Below are 24,324 nucleotides of genomic sequence, written 5' to 3' on the forward strand. Positions count from 1 at the left end.
ATCGGTAGCCTGGACGCCTTTGAGTGGAAGCAGCAGGGTTGGTAGTTAGACACAAAAATACGAAGGCATTTTCACAGACTCGCAACGTCGCTCGCCGTCAGAATTTCCAGCTCCACGGAGTTGGTCTAAGCTGCATCCTGTCCGGTCAGAAGCCGGGGCCGAAAAGGATGATAGGGTGGTCAAACCTAGCTGCTGTTGCTGATTGCGCATGCGCATAAGGGGCTTCCATCAGATCTCCGGAAAGCTCTAATTCTATGCGTGGATGAATGTTCCACAACGGCGTCTAGAACAAGGCTTCACTACACTATGTATGTATGTATGTATGTATGTATGTGTATATGTATGTATTTATGATGTATGTATGTTGTATGTATGTAATGTCGTATGTATGTCTGTATGTATTATGTATGTATTATATGTATGTTGTATGTATATGTTATCTACGTATGTATGTGTGTATGTACGTACGTACGTATGTATGTATGTATGTAGGTAGGTATGTAATACAGGCATTACAGTTTAGCAGAAAAAACCCCCAGATCTATGAATAGCTGTTTCTTTCAAAGAAAATGGTACCAAAAGAGGGAACTGTTAATTCTGTTCTACCAGTGGTCGGTACTTGCTGTGTGATCTACGTGATCTGGGTTCGATTCGTAAGTAGTGAGTTTGTACTTGGAATTGCCAAATATTTCTGCTGCATATGTATATATACATTCTACGTTCTTCATATGGCATGTAGCATCAAACACATACACACACAGACATATACTCATATCTAAATATATAAATAATAGATGTGTGTGTGGGGTGTGTGTCTTTAGTGGTTGTGTGGTAAGAAGCTTGCTTCCCAATCACATGGTTCCAGGTTCAGTCCCACTGATTGGCACTTTGGGTAAGTGTCTTCTACTATAGCCTCGGCCCGATCAAAGCCTTGCGAGTGGATTTGGTAGACGGAAACTGAAAGAAGCCCGTCGTATATATATATATGTATATATTTGTGTGTCTGTGTTTCTCCCTGCACCATAACTTGATAACGGATGTTGGTGTGTTTACATCCCCGTAACTTAGCGGTTCGGTCAAAGAGACCGATATAATAATTACTAGGCTTACCAAGAAGATGTCCTGGGGTCGAATCGTACGACTGAAGTGGTACTCTGGCATGGCCGCAGTCAAATCACTGAAACAAGTAAAAGAATTAAAGAAAAGAATATAGGAGGGAGTCAGAGTGTACGTAAGCACAGACAAGAAAGTTGAAACAAACCCACATTTCTATGTAAGGAGTGTTAATGATAATAGTAGAGGCTGGTGCTTCGCATCTCGTTATTAGCCTTCCAAATTTCTGACCATCAGATTGCGTGTGATGAGGGATAAATTTGACCCGTTAGTGATAATTTATAAGCAAATAGCCAGAAAAGAAACATGTATATTTGAAACGACAACAGATATTTAAGCAAATGACAAACGACGGAAGGAGAAGCTACACTATAGTATGTTCGCGTGCTGGTTGTCGTTGGAATTATAGCTGAACTGAGGATTATTTTTAATAATTTTAATACATTCTTCTTCACGTGAAGATATTCTCAAGAATTATGGATTAAAGAATTATGAGTTTCTTTTAATAAATGATGTTCACAAGGCGGCGAGCTAGCAGAAGCGTTAGCACGCTGGGCGAGATGCTTAGCGATATTTCGTCTGCTGCTACGTTCTGAGTTCAAATTCCACCGAGGTCGACTTTGCCTGTCATCCTTTCGGGATCGATAAATTAAGTACTAGTTACGCACTGGGGTTGATGTAATCGACTTAATCCGTTTGTCTGTCCTTGTTTGTCCCCTCTATGTTTAGCCCCTTGTGGGTAGTAAAGAAATAAGTATTTCGTCTGCCGCTACGTTCTGAGTTCAAATTCTACCGAGGTCGACTTTGCCTTTCATCCTTTCGGGGTCGATTAAATAAGTACCAGTTACGCACTGGTGTTGATTTAATTGACTGGCCTCCACCCCAAAATTTCTGATCTTGTTTCCAGAATCGGAAAGAAAATATTGTGTGTTTGCATTAGAATCTGTTGCTCACAAATGTCTCTGTATCTTCCTCCCTACTCTTTCTCTCTCCCTATATATATATATGTATTTATATATATATATGTATATATATATATATATATATATATATATATATATTATATATATTATATATAAGTATATATATATACACGAGCAAAACGTTCCCCGTCCAATGGACGGTGCTGAGTTGTCAAATATTAAACCAAATGTTCTCAAAACAACTTGTCCGACCGTCCCATAGGCCTCCCCTTTGAGAAACACTGATTTAACCTAAATTTGAGACACCAGCTAACGAAGAAATAAAGATAGGCTTTTTTTCTATTCCAAAGAAAAGCGATTTTAGTCACACAAATATGCAACCGAAGAGTTTAAAATATCAGTAAGTACATCACAACAGCTCATGTACTTGCACGTACAATGCACGTTCCCACGTCTTTATCGATCGCATTCTCACCTGGAAACGAATTTTGTAATTTTGTCAAGACGTATACACGCCCTGATACCGTCGGTATCTACATATCAAATATGAGCGCAATCGGATGGAGGATGCCGAGATCCGAGAAGACACATACACAGACAGACAGAACGTATTTTATGTAATATATAAATACACCCACATACGCGTGTGTATAAACATATACGTATACATATACGAAGTTTATATATGTATTTATCTATGTATGTGTGTGTGTGTATTTCTGCTTGTGTATGAGGTTGTCTGAGTGCTTTAACTTGTGCACGCTTGTGTACATATGAAGATTATCCGTGCATATTAATGAGAAAATATGCTGACATGTACTGTAAGTCGCCATGTACAAATCAGAAATGCCTGACATATCACTCAGCTTACGCCATGTTCTCGGTAACGACAAGCAAATCGCTTCATTCTCTCCGGGCATTTGTACGGCATTACCCTACCACAAGATCAGAACTTTCCGTCTTGCATCTTTCTAGAATATCTCTCCTGCCAGTCTTACTTCCCTTAACGTATCACCAGCAGCTTTATGACATCTGCAGCAAAATATTGCTATAAACTGCTACGAGGTCCCTTCAGGCAAAAAAAAAAGGACAAAAATATATCATGTATTCTAGTATTCTAACACACCCCAGTTGGGGTTTATTTGCTGACACTCTCTACACTTTAAAATATTTCCTTGTTTATTATTTAAAACCTGGCATCATAAGCTAAATGGCTGAAGGCGAGGGCAATATTTTATTTATTTCTATTTATACAGTTTCCTGTTTTCGCTTCGTGTATGTCATTTAGTTTTTCTTCAGGACAAAATGTCAGCTTGCGTGTAATATACATTCATTATACACACACACATACATACACACACACACACACACACACACCACACACACACATATATATATATTTAAACACACACATGCATCTCTTTTACTCTTTTACTTGTTTCAGTTATTTGACTGTGGCCATGCTGGAGTATATGTATTAATATACATACATAATATAAATACACCTACATACATAAAAACACACACACACAACACACACACACACACACCCATATATATATATATATATTATATACTATATAATATATATATATATATATATTATATGTGTGTGTGTGTGTTACAAAAGTATAAAAGATAGGAAGACAAATCAAAATAAAAAGTAAAACAAAGCAGCGTATTATTTTCAAGAAAACAGGTTTACTTTCAAGAAAATCAGGAAATATTTACATTTCGAGCATACACTCTTCTGCAGAGATAATAGACTAGTAGAGAAAGAAATAGAAAAGGGAGAATCAACACGTCTTATCTAGACAGTCACTGCATGCTGAAATAACCCGAAGAGGAAAATAGTGTTACCGGTATGAGTAGCAAGGGAGACAATTCTGAAGTTGACTTGGGCTTTGGATGCTAGTGGAGATACCAGTGGCATGTGTGTGTATGTCTGAGCAATTACGTGTTTGGGTATGAAACTAATGTGTGCGTGCGTATATGCGTGTGCGTTTATGTATGCCAGCACGTACATAAATATATGAGTGCATACATATATATGTGTGTATTCATAATGTCTATATCTATCTATCTATCTATCTATCTATCTATCTATCTATCTATCTATCTATCTATCTATCTATCTATCTATCTATCTATCTATCTATCTGTCTGTCTATCCTTTTATTGTTTCATTTATTTAAGTCATTTATTAAAATCATTTGACTGCAGCCATGCTAGAGTACTTATTCTTTGTAAGCCTAGTACTTATTCTATTGCTCTCTTTTACCGAACCACTAAGGTTCTAGGACGTAAACACACCAATATCGGTTATCAAGTGAAGGTGGAAGGGACAAACACACACACAAACACATTCAAACGCCATATGTATATATACGACGGGTTTATTTCAGTTTCCGCCTACCAAATCCACTCACAAGCTTTTGCTCGACCCGAGGCTATAGTAGAAAACACTTACAGTAGGTGCCACGCAGTGGGACTGAACCCAGAACCATGTGGTTTAGAAGCAAGCTTCTTACCACACTGCCACTAGTTTCAGCTGGAGAGCTGCGTCCAAGCTGGGGCACCGTCATTATCTTTGCTACACTGTCATTACTTGCAACCTCCTCTATGTGGCATTTGGAGAACGAGGGAATTTGATGTTGCTGCCCTTATCTGTGTTTCCTACCACATGGTAGGCTTATCCGGAATCCTTGACAGGAGGAGATCTAGTTTTGTTATGAAGATAACTACATCCACCGCTTTTAGGTCCTTCAGACGTTTTGGGACGATAGTGAAAAGCTGCATGTCATAGAAACCCAAACTGTTACAGTATTTAATGCTGTATCCCGATCAGTATGTTGTCCAAAGACCAAAAATAATCTTTTCTACTAGAAGCACAAGACTTCAAATTTTATAGGGGAGGGCTTAAGTCGATTGCATCGACTCCAGTGCGTAACTGGTATTTATTCAAACGATCCCGAGAGGGACCAAATCTTTCGCTCAATTATGTGGTATGTATCATATTTATATTTAATTACAAAAGTATAACTTAATTTTTATCACGCCTACTCAAACATATTATAAATATATGCATGTACGCACGCACACACACACACACACACACACACACACACACACATACACACACACGTATACATGTAAATGTGAGGGCGCATGGCCTAAATGTCACGGTGTTGCACTCGCGATCGCAAGATCGTGGTTTCAATTCCTAGACCGGGTAGTGGGCCGTTTTCTTGAGCAAAACACCTCATTTTATGTTGCTCCGCGATCACTTCGACAGCTGACGCTTGTTGCACAGTGCACTTTCTCAGGTACACATCGATTAATGTGTAGCACAAACATTTGATCACTATAAACAAATTATTTATGTAGGTCGTTTGGCAACAACTGAACGCTCATATGTTGTATTCGACGGGAGTGTCCATCGCGTATATATATATATATATATAAACACATGTATACCTATCTATCTGTCTATTAATACATTTATGCGCATAGATGTTTATACATTCTTATATGAGTGGCTGTGTGGTAAGTAGCTTCTTTACAAACCACATGGTTTCGGGTTCAGTCCCACTGCGTGGCACCTGGGGCAAGTGTCTTCTACTATAGCCTTGGGCCGACCAAAGCCTTGTGAGTGGATTTGATAGATGGAAACTGAAAGAAGCCTGTCATATATATATATATATATATATGTTTACGCCCCCGTAACTTCGCAGTTCGGCAAAAGAGACCGATAGAATAAGTACTAGGCTTACACAGAATAAGTCCTGGGGTCGATTTGCTGGTCTAAAAGACGGTGTTCCAGCATGGCGGCAGTGAAATGACTGAAACAAGTAAAAGACTAAAAAGGGTATACACATTCATATAAATACAGACACACACACACACACACACACACACACACACACACACATATACATATATATATATATATATATATATATATATATGTATATATATCTAGATATTTACATAGTACACATATACTCACGCATATATACACACATATATATATATCGATATATCTTCTGCAGCACTGTGTTTGACATGGCATGTCATGACCTAAACTATTGGCATGTATTGTTTTACATTTAATCCGTTTGAATTGCATGCATTAACTGTATCTCCGCCATGTTAGCTATTAGAGAACACGAAGGACACATTTCTGTTTCATGGTTCATATCATAGTACAGACATTCTCTACCCTTCACTGCTTCCTCTTTATTACCGTTCTGCTGATGCTTTTAATTTCGCATGCTAACACCGAAAAGTACAAACACGTGAATACATTTACACACACACACACACACACGCGCACAGAGAGGCGCGCTCATATACATTTCTACAAAGCTACGTTATCAAACGGAGAGGCGCGCTGACAACATCCGGACGTACACGCACACACGTACACACGTACACACGTACAACCAGAACCGCACGCAAGCACACGCACGTACATCGTGCATGTACGCATACGCACAGGCACGGACGCGCATTTAAGATCACGGCAACACACACATATATATATATATTTATATGTATGCATATATATATACACAAGCATATGCACAGAAGACATTCCACCACAAGCACGCGCGCGCACACACATATACACGCACACACACGCATAGAACCGAACACATGTACAATTATGGGTAAAGAACTATATATATATATATATATATATATGCATAAGCATATGTATATATATACATATATAAAACATTATTGGTGAATTGAAGAAATGGAGCTGAACGCAGATTGAACAGAAATCGTTTTATTTCATTCTACACGTGTTTCAAAAGGCACAAATTACCAAAATCCGATTGAATAATGGGACCATATTGTGTCTGTCTCTTCAGGAAGAAAAAAGGAAATCCGTTGGAAAAACAAAAACAGAACAGAGGCGGAGCAAAAACAAATCGAACTACGCTCCTAAGAGCCCATGGCGAAACTGTTTATCAGTGTATGTTGAGAACCGGTGGCTGAAGAATTCAACGGGTCAGGCATCGGTCAATCATGTGGGTGAGGGCGTATAGATGTTCTTATGTGACCGAGAATAAGCTCTGACTATTTAAGGAATATTGGATGTTTTATAAGGGGCGAGAAAAAAACCTACTTATGTATATATATGTGTATATGTTATATATATATATATATATATATATATATATATATAATATATATATATATATATATATATATATATATATATATATATATATATATATATATATATATATATGATATCATACAATTGATATATGCGCGTAGGTAGATATATGAATATGCACTTCGTACGGTGCTTAAATTCGAACAAATGAGAAAATGAGAAAGGAATGCTCAATACGTATTTCATTATGACCGAAGCAGAGAGTTTCACGCCACTGCGAACTCCAGGTGAGCATCGCGTGAAACTTAAAAAACGACAAAACTCTCGGCTCTATTTTAAAAAGAATCTCTCTCTCTCCTCCCACCTCTCTGTCTCTCGCTATGTACATACACTTACATGCACATACATGCACTCATATAATCGTGTGCGCATACTGCTCTCGAACTGTATCGACAATCACTTTAATAGTATCGACAGGGACTTTGAAGTTTCGACCTGCTTACCCATCATCGAACAGTCGCACATCTGTGATCATCTGGGCCTTATTTAGCCTCTGTTAAGTTAAAATTTTCCAGGCTAGGTGGATTTCTGGAGTAAAGAATATTTTCCAACATAACATGGCAGTCCTGTTGTTGTAATTTAGCCCCAGGAGACAAGGCGGCGAGCTGGCAGAAACGTTAGCACGCCGGGCGAAATGCTTAGCGGTATTTCGTCTGCCGTTATGTTCTGAGTTCAAATTCCGCCGAGGTCGGCTTTGCCTTTCATCCTTTCGGGGTCGATAAATAAGTACCAGTTGCGTACTGTGGTCGATCTAGTCGACTAGCCCCCACTCCAAAATTTTCTGGCCTTGTGCCTAGAGTAGAAAATAATTTAGCCCCAGGAGACATCGTCTCCAGCTGGCTATACGACACGATCGTAAACCAGGACTGCCATGTTATGTTGGCAAACAATCTTTACTCCAAAGTACTGTTGTTGAATATCTCTCGTTGCGAGATTTACAAATAGTAATTTTCTAATGTAGGTGGATTTCTGTTGAGCGATGAATTTGGAGCATAGGTTCTGACTGAAAGTTATTATGGAAGATTTTTATTGATGACATTTGAAATTGCTTTCTTGTTTCGACTTCAGTCATGCATGCAATACTTTGTAATTAGGTGTGTCTATTTAGGTGTGCCAACTACATTTATTTGATTGTGTTTCAATGGCTTACAAAAGAATATATTTGTAAAAAATACAAAATGGGACAAGAACGCAAAACATCCAGACAGTTAGGTGATACAAAAAAGGGACAACAAAACATTCCGATAGACGATACAAAGAAAACAAGGACGTGTCATTCGGCGTTTTCTTTCCTCAGTTGGGCTCAAGATTACTTTGCAATTTCGGCTGATTATACTCGAGATTGCTCCAATCTGGCCAGCCCGAAGGAAAAAATAAGCTAAGAGCATTAGATTCCTTGGAAGAAAGCAGCGAATGTATACGAAAACAAGGACGGAAAAAACGGAGAATGTTACACAAATACAAATAACAGGACGTAACAACAGGTGTCTAGTTAGGAGAAAAGTTTATTTGGTAAACAGATGCGTCTCTAGGTTTAGTTGTTGTTGACTTTACTTGGACACCGAGGAGATATTGAGCTTTTGTTTTAAGAATACTGAGGTTACAGTTCAGAGTTCAATCCAGCATTTAAACCCATATAATTAGGTGTGTTTATACAGATGTGTCAGCTTTTAGTTCATAGATTTTTTTAATAGTTCACTAAAGAATATAGGTAGGTGGAAAGGCTAGTTAGTCAACAGATTTTTTTTACTTATAGTCAGTGATATGAGATTTAATCCGAATGCTTTGTGAAGATAGAGGTTATCAGTGAAACCTGTAAAACTTTGTGATTAGTGTGTTTATCTGAGAGGGTCAACGTTTACTTCATTGTATTGTAAGTATAGCAGTTTTCTTATCTTCCGAGTTTTAACTCGGTGGAGTAGAGTCTTAGTTCGAACCAGTAGCTTGTTTGTAGTATGTCGCCATTAGTTTAGTTCTCAATGATTTCAGGAGCCACCTGCCAGTTACCTGCACTTTGCCGGTATCTCTGTAATATACGCAAGAAACATTACACCATTATTACATTGATTCCCCTACGGCGGCAAACTAGCAGAATCGTTATCACGTCGCTACGTTCTCAGTTCGAATTCCGCAGGGGTCGACTTTGCCTTTCATCCTTTCGGGGTCGATGAAATAAGTACCAGTGAAAGACTGGGATCGATGTGATCGACTACTTCCCTACCCAAAATCATCATCATCATCATCATCATCATCATCATCGTCGTCGTCGTCATCGTCGTCATCGTCGTAATCGTCGTCGTCGTCGTCATCATCATCATCATCATCATCATCATCATCATCATCATCATCATCACATCATCATCATCATCATCATTATTATTATTATCATTATTATTATTATTATTATTATTATTATTATTATTATTATTATTATTATTATTATTATTATTATTATTATTAAGGTGGCTAATTGGCAGAATCGTCAGCTCACTGGACGATATACTTAGTCGCATTTCGACCGTCCCTACGTTCTGTGTTCAGTGTTCAGATTCCGCCAGGTTCGACTTCGCCTTTTATCCTTTTAGGGTCGCTGAAATAATTACCAGCGAAACACTGGGATCGATGTGATCGACTAGTCCCCTCTCCCAAATTTCATGCCTTGTGTCTGTTGTAGAAGGGCTTATTACCTTGATTCACAGGTCACGCATTTTCTTGTCATTGCCTCCGTAATCCATTCTCATTCAGTTTCTCCTGATTGTGCTATGTACATGTATGTCCGGAGAGTACATTTTTCCAGCATTAAAATTTTAGTAGTTTACCAGAGGCCGCTTGGCTGTTGCATTTATGTCTTATTGTAGGTGTGTAATACAAACAGGGATCTCGATTGCTTTCGCTAATTTCGTGTCATTAGCATATCCTATCAGAATAGTTGGGTTGCCTATATAAAGGTGGGTATATCTGAAAATATCGAACTTTCCTTACATCGTTGCGGCAGAATAAAGCGAGTTGTTTTCAAAGAATACAACAGGTGTTTGTATATTTCTTATATGCTTGTGGTTCGAATCACATCCCATCTTCTTATCCATATTATCTTCCCGGGTCTAAGTTCGCCTCTACACGAATCATTTTGTTTTTGCTTCCGGGTACTCCTTTTTTTTAGTATGACCACTTCCCCAACTCATTTCAGTGTAATAAGTAGTTCTCTGACTTTTCCTCCCATTCGCTATAGTGTTTATTGTGTTATAGTGTAAGAAAGCAGTAAAAAAAAAAATACTTTACTGGTTCTCCGAAAAATAAGTTTGAGTGAAACTTGGAACACTCATTTCCAAACAGCATTGAAAATGTTCACTTTAGACACACGCACACAGACACAAGGACATGCACTCATATACACACAGAGACACACGCAAACACAGAGATAAAATTCACGCACACACACACACACACACAGATACACACACATACACATGCACACCATACACATGCACAAACATACACATACGCACACGCACGCATTACCGCACATAAACATATATATAAACACATGCGTACTTCTGTGTGTGTATGGGCATATATGTATATATATATATATATATATATATATATATATATATATATATATATATATACATACATACATTTATGCATACAAATATATATATTTATATGGATGGATACATATATTTATGTGTATCTATAAATATGCATGTAATGCATATATATATATACATATATATATATATATATATATATATATATATATATATATAAATGTATGGATATATTTATATATATGTGTAAATATGTATGTATGCATACACACACGCACACATTCACACACATATGTATGCAAACTCACACATACATATATTCATACGATAATATGTGTGCGTGTGTGCAGTTGTTTGCATTTATGATTAAACATGGTGGCGCTTAAATACACTTAACAAATAAGGAAGCTGCATGCAATTTCCGAAATATACGATGCCAAAGTCGGTGCTAGATGAACATAGCATTGTAAGAAATTGTAATTAACTTGGACAAAAATTTGACGTCACAGAAATAAATCTGTAGGCGTTCTTCCCCGATAGTTATTACACAACATGAATTTCTAAACAAGCACCGAAACAGTTGTTACGTCATAGGAAATTGTAACTTTATTCCATATAACTTTTAATATAAGCGAAGGTGGTAAACAATGCGTGTTTCCGGTTGTACCATGGAAATCCATCATCGCTTCATTGGAATGAGATGGGGGGAATAGTTTTCTAGCATTGCGTTCACTCCATTAAATGCCAGGAAATCACACATAATTATGCATAGGCACATGTGTGATCACTTTAATGTATAGATGTACATGAACATACATAAACAGACATTTACATATACACGTGAGTGTGTATGTGTGTGTGCGTGTTTGTGTCAATGTATGTTTTTGTGAGTGTGTGTTCGTGCGAATGTGTGCTTGAGTGAGCGACTGTTTGTGTCAGTGTGTGTGTGTGTGTGTGTGTGTGTGTGTGTGTGTGTGTGTAAAACCATGTGCATATAAATGTAAAGACATATTTAAAAATATTTGCACAGGTTACGGTTAAAAATCGATCACTTCTGAAAAAATATACGCTCTTGTATACATATAAATATATAAACATGCATAATGGCGTATCGTCAAACATTTATAAGTGTGCATAGCTGCGTATATGATGTGCTCTTTTTGTGTATATATGTATGTATCTATGAATGTATGTATGTGTTTATATTTTGCAGGACGTTAGAATGATTTGCCGATATGTCATAATCCCTCTACAGCAGGGAATTGCAATAACAGTAATTATTTAGGTCACCTGTATAACCAAAGATAAGCATGCATTATTCTAACAATGCCATTGATGTTTCCTAGACATATGGTTTCCACTGGTAGACATATGGTTTCCACTTCAAGTGAGGAACTCCACGCGGCAACACACATACCCGTCCGATGTATGTTATAAAAAAAATCATGTTCATCTCGAAATATTTGGATCCACAAGAGCGCCATTATTTTCAGCAATTTCACTTGCTGAAAGAGGAAAAGTAGGGTTTTCATTCTGAAAGGGAAAACCTAGTGTTTGGAAGATTGCCAACCAGTTTGTCCTTGACGTCTTTTAAATGCAAGCCAGTCAATTGTGGTACATACAAGATTTCTCCTCACGGTAGAATCTCGTGTAATGTCGACCATTCCGCAACGCAATTTCGCGTGAGGCGAGCACAGTAATGCTTTTATTGTTTAGTCCCTGATCCAATTAAAGTGTTCTCCTCGAGGTCATGCCATCATATTTTGTTTTGGAGATACAGTTTTTATATCAACACTACTCAATGTGCCCATGATATATTTTAGAGAGCAGGCAACCGTTTTATTATAACTTAGTTGATATGTCTAGCAGGTGAAATGACTGCAAGAACATTAATTCAAATTGTGTGTTGCATGGCTCAAATATGTCTGTGATATATTTTGGTTTCTACAAGTAATTTCAATGCAGTTTATCGCGGAGGAAAAAAGTTCTTGCTTATGGTAATGAGTAAGCACACCATTATCAGCTCAATAGCATTCTCTCTTGAACACGAGATGCATTTCTGGCTCGTTATGATTTCCGCAGGAAGAGATACCAAAGAGAGGCAGTTACCATTAGAACGCAGGCAGGTTCACAAGCACCAGATACAAACGCATGCATAATCACACAAATACAATGGCACACGTATGTGCGCACATAAACAGACATAAACCCAGAGGCAGTAGATAAACACTCACGCCCCATTACACGCAACCAAACGTCAAGTACACGCACACACTAGCAGACTGATGTCACCATATAAAAATACATGCATATATATATATATATATATATATATATATATATATATATATATATATATATATATATACATATATGTCTCCGTCTGCCTCCAGAAGTCTCTTCTTCTTTTCGTTACCTTGTTTTAATCATTTGACTGCGGCCATGCTGAGGCATCACCTTTAGTCGAACAAATTGACAACAGGACTTATTCTTTGTAAGCCTAGTAGTTATTTTATCGGTCCCTTTTGCCGAACCGCTAAGTTTCGGGGACGTAAACACACCAACATCGGTTGTGAAACGATAGTGGTGGTGGAGGGACTAACACAGACGCACACACAGATACATGCATACATATGTATGTATGTATGTATGTATGTATGTATGTATGTATGTATGTATACACAATGGGCTTCTTTCAGTTTCCGTCTACCAAATCCACTCACAAGGCTTTGGTTGGGCCATGGCTATAATAGAAGACAGCTGTCCAAGGTTCCAAGCAGTGGGACCGAACCGGAGCTATGTGGTTGCGAAGCAAGCTTCTTTCCACACAGCCACTCTTGCGCCTATGTATATGTCTTTATTTAAGGAAGTTTATTAATTCAAAATATATATTATTGCAAGTAAAATATCTGTTAATTCATGAAAAATAACACTGATAATAAAATATTGTAGAACTTTATTAATTAATTCCTAAGGCGGCGAGCTGTCTGAATCGTCTTATTCTTTGTTCAGCAGGTCGTCCTACAATCACCCTCCTCATTAAGCGAGCTTGATGGGGTCGCCGGTTTAGTCGTCGACGATCCGACCATGCGAGAGACGGAAGAATTACTGTGTAGTAACCGGCCAATTCAACAAGTACCTTGTCATCGTGAAGTGCCTGTGTGCTCCGTTGTCCTGGAGAGCTATGCTGAAGGGAGAGAAATCTTCAAGCAGGTCTTACCATGTCAAACAGGTCGAAGGGTAGGAGACAGACAAAACCTTAACGACAATAAATCGAAGCGTCGACAGCAGCGCATGGATTTAGATCGGTTTCCCGGCTTTGAACCAGCATAGGATCTTAAATACAAGACAATGGATGAAACCTCTAATATTCGTAGGTAGATGGAAACTGCGGGACCACATGGCGCAGCGCCCTGTGACTCCTACAGTATGCGCAACCGAAACCCCTATGAAGGGGCGTCCTATGGGACGACCTAGATGAGACGAGATGTCTGAATCGTTACCGCGCCGTGCTAAATGGTTAATCGCACTTCGTTCGGCTTTAGGTTCTGAGTTCAGCTTTCATGAAGGTCAACTTTGCCTTTTTGTCTTTCGAGGTCGATAAAGTAAGTATCAGCTGAACGCTGGGGTCGACGTAATCGACTTACCCCTACTCCGAAATTACTGGTCTCCTTCCAAAATTTGATATCAATATTAATTAATTCTATTGTTAATAATGTTCAGTCAGAGGTTTGCGTGTGTGTAGTATGAAAATGAAAAGAGAGAAAAAACACAATTTACCATTTATGTTTTTTTTGGAAGGTCTGTCAGATTAATTAGAGTCAAATAAAAATGAAAATAATGCATCATTGAAATGTATCCAAGATATCCATTCGTGAGAAATTGTCATAGTAACACTTAAAAAGTGCTTTTAACAAAATATGAAGGAAAAACGTAACAAAGAAAAAAAAAAGAAATTATGTTTGTGGAAAGATTATGAAATAACATTGTTTCAATCTCCACTTCAAAACAATATCCATTGCCAACTTGGAAGGAACACTTCTGAAGAAAATGAGAATCAATTTGGTAATTAAATGACGTAAACAACTACAATAAATGCCTGATCATTCAGAAAGAGATACCAATTAAAAGACTGTGCGACATCAATTGTTTTCTCTTTCAAAGAGTGCTGAAATTCAAGTGCTGACATTTCTATCACAATTAGTTATGGAACCATTCGTTCGCTGAGAATTTCACAAGGAAATCTGCATATAAAATATTCTCATATGACAAGAAATGGTAAAGGGCGGCCTTCCATTAATATCCTTTGTACAATTGTGTTGTTGTTGTTTTTACATTCCTTCATTATTCTGGTGTCATTAGTGTTGTTGTTAATGGAGCATTATATATATATATATATATGCACGTATAAATATATATATGTATATATATATATATGTACATATATATATATATGTATATATATATATGCACGTATAATATATATATATATCTATATATATATATATATAGATATATATATGTATGTATATATATATATGTACACACACATATATATATGTATATATATATGCACGTATAAATAATATATGTATATATATATGTATGTATATATATATATATATATATATATATATAATATATATATATATATATTATATATATATGTATGTATATATATTATATATATATATATATATATATATATATATATATATATATATATATATATATATATACATATACATATACATATATATGTTTGCATTTATGTACTGAAAGCAAGCTGTTACAATATTTCTGAATATTCCTTATGAATAATTTTGTGGATATTAGCCAAATTGTTATCGATTTTCTATATGATACCAGTGAACTGACTTAAAAGTATTCGAATCTATATTGTTTTTCCACAACTGTTTCTTTTTTATTGCTATTTTTTGCTTAGCCCAAAGACAACCCTCATCTGAAAGACCTATGATCATCTCTATTAGTTTTGTCATTGTTTTATTATAAAGTTATTATCGCGTAGCTTGAAGGAGATCATCGTGCTATTTCCAGCTCGGTCAGTCACTGCATGGAGCCTCCTTTATGAACGCAATAGTTATCTGCGTTTGAGGTTGTGGTGGTGATGTCGTAATGATTTTAGTAGACGCGAAAATGATGATATATTTGTTCTTGTTTTTTCTTTTTTTGCTAAGGTTTACCCTCGTTGAGTACATGTACGGTGAACAACCTTGCAGGCATTAACGTTCCTTATTTCTTTAGGCACAAACAGCCCGCATACATTCATTACACAGTTAAACAACTATAAAATATCAAGTCTACTAACTATGCTGTTGGGGTTAAGCAATGTGTGTGTGTGTTAGTGTCCGTGTGTGTATGTAAGTATGCGTGTATGACACACACACACACACACACACACACACAGAGACATACATACAAAGAGAGAGATTTGCTTGTAAATATAATTCATTACGTAAATGTGCACGTGTGTAAGTATATACACGTACTCTTTTACTCTTTTACTTGTTACAGTCATTTGACTGCGGCCATGCTGGAGCACCGCCTTTAGTCGAGCAAATCGACCCCAGGACTTATTCCTTGTAAGCCTAGTACTTATTCTATCGGCCCTTTTTGCCGAACCGGTAAGTTTCGGGGACGTAAACACACCCGCATCAGTTGTCGAGCGATGGTGGGGGAACAAACACAGAATACAAACAAACATACATACATACATACATACATACATACATACATACATACATACATACTTACATACTACATACATACATACATACATACATACATACATACATACATACATACATACATATGTATGTATGTATATATATATATATATATATATATATATATTATATATATATATATATGACGGGTTTCTTTCAGTTTCCGTCTGCCAAATCCACTCACAAGGTTTTGGTCGGCCCGATGCTATGGTAGGACACTTGTCCAAGGTACCACGCACTGGGACTGAACCCGGAACCATGTGGTTGGTAAGCTAGCAACTTACTACACAGCCACTCCTGCGAGTGATATATATATATATATATTATATATATATATATATATATATACATGATCATTGCTCCATCTTCACAGATGAATGTTGGCTTTCGGACTCTCTGAGCTTCCGTCCGTGACCTCCCAGATGAGTCTTCGTCCCACTGCTGATCTACATGTTTTGATGTGTAGGTGACACATGAAAATTGTATATTCCTCTGGGTTGATCAGATCACTATGAGAGATATGGGCTCTGTGAACCACCACATGTCTCTTCAGACTAGAACTCCACTTGCAAGTAGTATTCCACACAACACACGTGAAATCACCCGTTCTAGGGGGAAGGACGTTGCTTATACTTGATTTTTCACAAGTCTTCAAATGTTTGACATTGGCAGCGTTGAGAGAGATAGGTATATATATATATATATATATATATATATATATATATATATATATATATATATATATATTATATATATATATATATGGACCGATGGAGAGAAAGACAAAATAGAGTGATAGATAGATAGATAGATAGATTCATAGTTAGACAGACATACATACAGGCAGACAGACAGACAGACAGATAGACAGACAGACAGATAGATAGATAGATAGATAGATATAGATAGATAGATAGATAGATAGATAGATAGATAGATATATAGATAGACATATACATAGAAAACAGATAAACAGATATACATGTGGATTTTGTGAGCGAACATCTTTCACCGATGTACAATTGCCGTGAAAGCAGAAACACCATTGTTTTAAACATACTGAGTCTTACTATAGAATTTTACTTAAATATTATGAGTCAGCATTGCCAGCATCAAAATGACTGCACAATTTCCCACTGTCTTTAATTCTCAACAGTGTTCACGTAATTAGTCACCGTGATGATGAGATTGAAACAGTCAATAACCACATGGTACAAGCGTTAATTCAACTAAAGTGAAATGATTGAATACTGGCATTAAGAAATTACGCGTACACTACCCTTAAAAAGATGAATAATTCCTTACTATTACAAAGTTACTGATGAAAATCCTCTAACATTACAAGGGCAGTGATTCCCTAAGCTTATTATGCCATGCACCCAGAGGAACTGTCCGATTTAATTTTTGCTCACCCCTTACAATAGTAGTATCAGAGGATAAGATGAAAAGCTCAATTTTCTTGGTAACTAATATATTATTATCTACATTATTAACATTTGACGGATATTTGTCTTCATCTTGTTTGTTGTTAACACAACGTTTCGGCTGATATACCCTCCAGCCTTCATCAGGTGTCTTGGGAAAATTTCGAACCTGCCAGCTCGCCGCCTCAGAATTACATATAATAATGCGAAGCAATGCATTTCTTCTTGTGCTTAATATAACAAATCCATTCGTAATAATTATTAAATGTATTCTGAATTTTAATAAATTACGTTTATTACTAATTCTAAGAGGTGCGTGAACCTTAGTTTAGAGATCCCTTACAGGGTTTGTGCATTTTATTTTCGGGGCAATATGAGCAAATGATGAAGTTCGCATCGCAATGACGAAATCGCAATTAGCCCGAACCACTTAGAAACTTTGGTAATTGTAGATTTTGTTACTATTAGAATGTCAGTGAAAAATGGGTTGACAGAAACTTAAAAGAAGACCATCACGATTATTCTATCAGTTAAGACAACAATTCTTGCCTTGTCACACACTTTATCACGTTGATTCTCTCTGCGAGTTATATTAAGTGCACACGTGTCCCTGTGCTGCTCGGCTATTTCATGATAGGATTTATAGTGAGTCAAAAATGATTGGAGCGATGGACGTGTATGGCATGAAGCTAAGGCTGCTTCTTGGATTTTGACAGAAGCACTCATTCGAACCATCTCCTCAAAATACTCAAGTGGTCCATTTCAAAGTCCCTGTTCATAAGACTGGGACCCCAAGATCCGAACGTGGAGGGTGAATGAAGAAGTTACTAAAATATATGCCTCCCTGTAGGGCTACCACCGGAAACACTAAATGTCAGTCTGACTTCTACTTAGTGGAGACTTAACACTGATAAACATATACTATTCAGAAAGTTATTTTGCTAATAATACATGCAAAGCAAAGCGCGCGTGAATGTTGCATTTCAAACTAATGTATATCCATGAATGTGTGCCCTTATGCTAGTTCTTGCCAGGATCGAACCCCCTTACAGGAAGTGATGCTCAACCGAATGGCCTGTTAGGCGTAAGCCCAGCAAAACAGATTAAAATGGTATTTTCTCTTGGTGCTGTATTTACCATGAAAGTGACTTTAATATACATTACTCTACGTTTTCACTACTGTGTATGCGTGCGTATATCATTTACATATTGTGCATTTATTGAGATCATCTACATAACCTAATAGAGAGCATACACTGTTCTGTACCATACAGCTGGGCAAACTATCTAGAATCACAAGGAAAATTGTATTTTCCATTGGACAAAGACAGACACGTTTCTAAATAAGATGATGATGGTTAACTACTCACACAGATATCCATTCTGCAGAAATAGTTGGAGAACGGCTCGCAACTTTGCGACGATGTGACTGTAGATGGAATATACAAATAAAGAAAGGTACAGTTTTTCTTGCTTGAGCAGATCGATTATTTATGAGATAAAGAAAACGGACAATGTCGGCGTGTGTTTCTTTCCACTAAAGCCCATGTTGAAGGTCTCAATACTTGGACGCCAATCCGATTAACATTACTAATGACCCCACATTCTTTGACTATTTGCAGAGAAGATGGCCATTATCAAATACAATTACAGTCTTTCGAAACGTCAAATAATGATATCAACGCACTCCAGTGCCTACTTCCAAGCGTTCTCTTTTGTTCTTTCATGTGACATTATTATTATTATTATTATTATTATTATTATTATTATTATTATTATTATTGAGTGAGAGAGCAGTGCATGCCATATTATTATTATTATTAGTATTATTGTTGTTGTTGATATAGTTGTTGTTGTTGCTGTTATTATTAGTATTATTATATCATTATTGTTGTTAATGTTATTATTATTATTGTTGTTATTATTATTATTATTATTATTATTATTATTGTTATTGTTGTTATTATTATTATTATTGTCATTATTATTATTATTATTATTACTTTTACTATTATTATTATTATTATTTATCCTCATGTTTTCAACAGTATTATGTGATTTTCTACTGCATCATCATGTATTTCTGAGATGCGTGTAGCATTGTCTTTTGGGATGCTGAATAATGTTTGTTCATTACATCTGCTTTGCCTTGCTGTGAGATTCGTTGTGTGGTTTATTTTGTGTGATTTTGCGCTATTTTTCGCCATTCATTTGTTGTGTAGTAGTATATGTATGATTCGAGATGTGTTATTTTGTTGGGTGATTTTTTTTTTTTGTTATTCCATGTTTGCTGTGTGGATTATGTTATATCATTGTGTGTCCATTGCATAAATTGGGGTTGTGTAAGTTGCTGTTGTCACGAAAGAGGTGACGTGTTCTGTAAGCATCTCTCCGCTGCTTTTACCAAAATCCCCCATCTTCGGCGTCGTCAACTACAGAGACAAGCTTAGCAATAAAAGAAGCCATGCCCCCCACCTACCCCCAACCACCACGACGCAACAACAACAAGAACAACAACAACAACAGCAGCAGCAATATTACTACAGACATGTATACTAAGGGTCTCTGATTGAGAAACCACTCAAGCAAAAACGAAAATTTTCAGATATGTCAGAAAATGCATATGTAAGTTCAATCACGTCCGATCCTACAAATAAATGAGCTGTTGATAACGACCAGAAAGCGTCCTTTAAATAGGAGCCAAAAAATTAGTGAAGTGAACAAATAAGGAAGGTACAAGAGAAAAAAACAACAGTGGTCTCCTAGCAAAGAACTCCGCGCCTGGAGCGACGGACTTCGATGTCTATTTAGACTCTGTTGTATTTCTACACCAATGACGCAATTCTTCATCATATTGGTACTGCGAATAACCGATTTAAATAATCGTTTAGGGCGGCTATACGATGGCAAATTGATGCTCAAGGAGAGATATAAACAAAGTTGAAACCGATGGTATAGAACAAATTCCAAGGTCTGAACGTTTGGAGCCCGAAATGAAACAAAAACCGAAAACTCGTATTAATTGAAACACGCAACTAGTTCCTTATGAATCGTCCGTCAGGATCGGTTACTGCTAACGGGTGATTGTCATTAGAGAAGCCATTTTCGGTTCGTCTCTAGAAGCCGAATCACTACATTGCGTTGGGGCATTTGTTCCGTGATGGAAAATAAACGACCATCTAACAATATTGTTTCGTAACCGGTGATTTGTTTGCCAAGGACTCATTTTATCATTTATTCTCTATGTGATAATTTTGCTGCGGAGGGTAGTGATTTTTAAGAGCATTCTTGTCGACCTGCAGCACAGGAACGCCAATTCTAAATATAAGGACAAGGTGATCATCATCACAGTATTAGACACATCGGAAATCAAAGTGGTAAACACAATTCTAAAGGAGTTTGAGAAGGTAACGGGAATACATATTAAGCGTAACAAGTCAGTGAGCTTGTAACTAGGCATCGAGAGGAGTAATTCCATAGGTAAATGTGGCTTGTGCCGCAGGACCAACGACGAGATTGAGGTATTTAAATCTGGTTGATAGCAAACCTCCACGTATATAAGTATTGGGATACAGTCTTGTGAAGGGAGGTTGAGCAGTGTAAATAAGGGCTGAGAGGTCAGGCGGAAATATTTAGCATCAAGTGGAGCAGCCTTACTATGAAAGCCTGAGAAGTCGGACGAACGTAGCTAACATCTGAACCATTGCGGTGGTATATTGGGTTGTCCGGAAAGTTCATGCCGATTTTTAAAGGAAAGAAAAAGGACAATAAATACATGCCATTACAGTTTTAATCAACCAAATATAAACCATTTTGTTGCACAATGCATCTCCATCTTTCCTTTAACTTGAAAATACCATCTTCCCAGAATTGAGGTGGTTTCATGACAAAGAAATTCATCAAGGTATATTTTTACGTCATCCAAGGAACTGAAATTTTACCATTCTGCAGAGACCTGAATAAGTGGAAATCCGAAGGAGCAATATCTGGTGAATATGGAGGGTGGGGTAACACATCCCAGCCAAGCTGCAGCAATTTTTGTCTGGTTCCCAAATGAGCTTTCTTATCTTCCATTTTAAATGTTTACAGGAACATAAATCGTCTTCCACGAAAAGATAGCTTAAGCTGTGCTCTAAATGGAGGTGTAGTCAAATCCTATTTTATGGACTCAACCATGTTCTAAAAAACATTGAAAGGTAAGCTACTATAAATTGGCATGAACGTTCCAGACAACCCAATACGTCCGCCTAATCATCCTGTTTAACTCAACTAAACATCTTACAAGAATGTAATGTATGTTCTTTATTTCTTGCAGAAAAATTTGGTTCCACTGGTCGAGAACATCATTCGCTGCAAATAACTGTTTTAGGAATTTTGGGTTGTCGTGGCTAATCTTGCTAAAGTGCACACAGAAGCAACTTTAGAGAATCATCAATGATGAAGATCCTGAAAGATTTGGCCATCGTTTGTTTGACAAGATTTAACTCTTTGAGAGAGGAACAGTCATGAGTTGAAAAGCAAGTTCTCATATTAAGATAAACAGTGCATGACCTTGCAGGTGGGCCCCAGTTAGAATTTTCTTCAGGTCGAGTAACCCATCTTGCTCAGAGGTCCCTGAATAAGGGTTGTTTCAGGATGTTGAAAGAGACATCCATGTTTCCAAAAGTGAATTATCCAAACCTTAAAGAATCCCTCTCAACACATGGCTATGATGCCCCCCTCCCCACTACTTCTGCTCGTGATCAGAGATACGCATATAGTCAGTCACTAATGAACATGCTCAACTGGTTAAGTTCAAATAACTGACAAGCAAATCTGTGGTATTGAGCAGAATAATAACTAGCCCACCTTTTTATACCAAGCCAAAACAATGTACATTATTATTATTATTATTATTATTATTATTATTATTATTATTATTATTATTATTATATTATTATTATTATTATTATTATTATTATTATTATTATTATTATTATTATTTTATTGTCTTTGCGGAGCTTCTAACGCTGGAGATGTACTACAGTGTCAGCTGTTCACCACCTGTGAACTAAGGTAACACCCCTTGCTTTTCGAGCACAATCCGGAGTATTTGAGCGGTAGAAGCAGTGCTGTTTTCTGCAAGTGCTCCACCTTTATTGCAGCCCCTATTTGTTCCATGTAATTTTCAATATTTTTCCTCAATGTTCCCAGGGCTCCGACAATTATTAGTTCTACTGCCATCTTTTTCAGTGAATACAACCGCTTAAACTACCAAGCCTACATGTCATATCTCTCAACTTTTCTTTCTTCCATATCGCATACCTTGTTGTCAGTTGGGCATGCTATATCTATGATACAGAATCATTTGCTTTCTTTCTCAATGAATACTATGTCTGGTTTCCTATTCTCTATCTCATGGTCACACTGCATCATAAAATCCCATAGGATCTTTGCATTATCATTTTTAATGATGTTTTCGGCTTTATGTTCGTACCATTTTTTTCCTCTGTGAAGTCCATACTTGTTGCAAAGTGTCCAATGGACAATCCTGGTTATGTTGTCATGACGTCTCTTATATTCTTTCTAGGCTTTGACTGGTAATATGCCATACGGATTCACCGTTTTGTCCACAAATTCTGCACTTATCACTTTTGATGTGTTGTCTATTCTGTAGTTGATGTAATTAGTTCTTAATGCTTGCTCTTGGGCAGCACAAATCAGAGCCTCGGCTTCCGGTTTTAAATCACTTTTAGTCATCCATAGCCATCTTTTTTCTCTATCTGTCTTATCTTCAACATCTATATGAAATTGTCCATGCATTCTTTTCTTTATCCACCTAATTCATTCTCAAGTGCTTGTACAGTGCTTTATCTTTACAATCTCCCATCCTACACAAGCATGACCTTCTTACGTCCAATAATAGCAAAACAACGGTTGGCTTTATTATCGCCAACCGATGTTTTACGGATAGCTACCTCTCGGAGCATTTCTTTGTTCTATGTTGTTTTCTTCTGCTCTAATGCTGCATTCGCATGCAATCAGTCCTCTATACCCTCTTTTTCTTGGGACATGCAGTCTGTCTGTGTCACTTTTTGGGTGGATTGTCAAATATATAGTTAGCAACTTCCTTGTCTTTCTGTCTAAGCTGTTTAGTTCGTCTACTGTCCACGCGATTACTCCTGCTCCGTATCTAAGGAGTGAAGACACCCAGATGTTGATAACTTCAATCTTTGGATGGATTCGAATGAAACTTTCAGGAATGATTGGCCTCGTGACTGGCAGGAAGTGATTAGATTTTGGGATCGATCCGGTACTGGACAAGGATTCTGGATTATTTTTCCTGTTTTTTTTTAAATTTAATTTTTGAGAGTGGTCGGGTTCATTTTAGTATTC

This window comes from Octopus sinensis, linkage group LG10 (assembly GCF_006345805.1).
Source record: "Octopus sinensis linkage group LG10, ASM634580v1, whole genome shotgun sequence".
In the NCBI taxonomy this organism is placed as follows: Eukaryota; Metazoa; Mollusca; class Cephalopoda; order Octopoda; family Octopodidae; genus Octopus; species Octopus sinensis.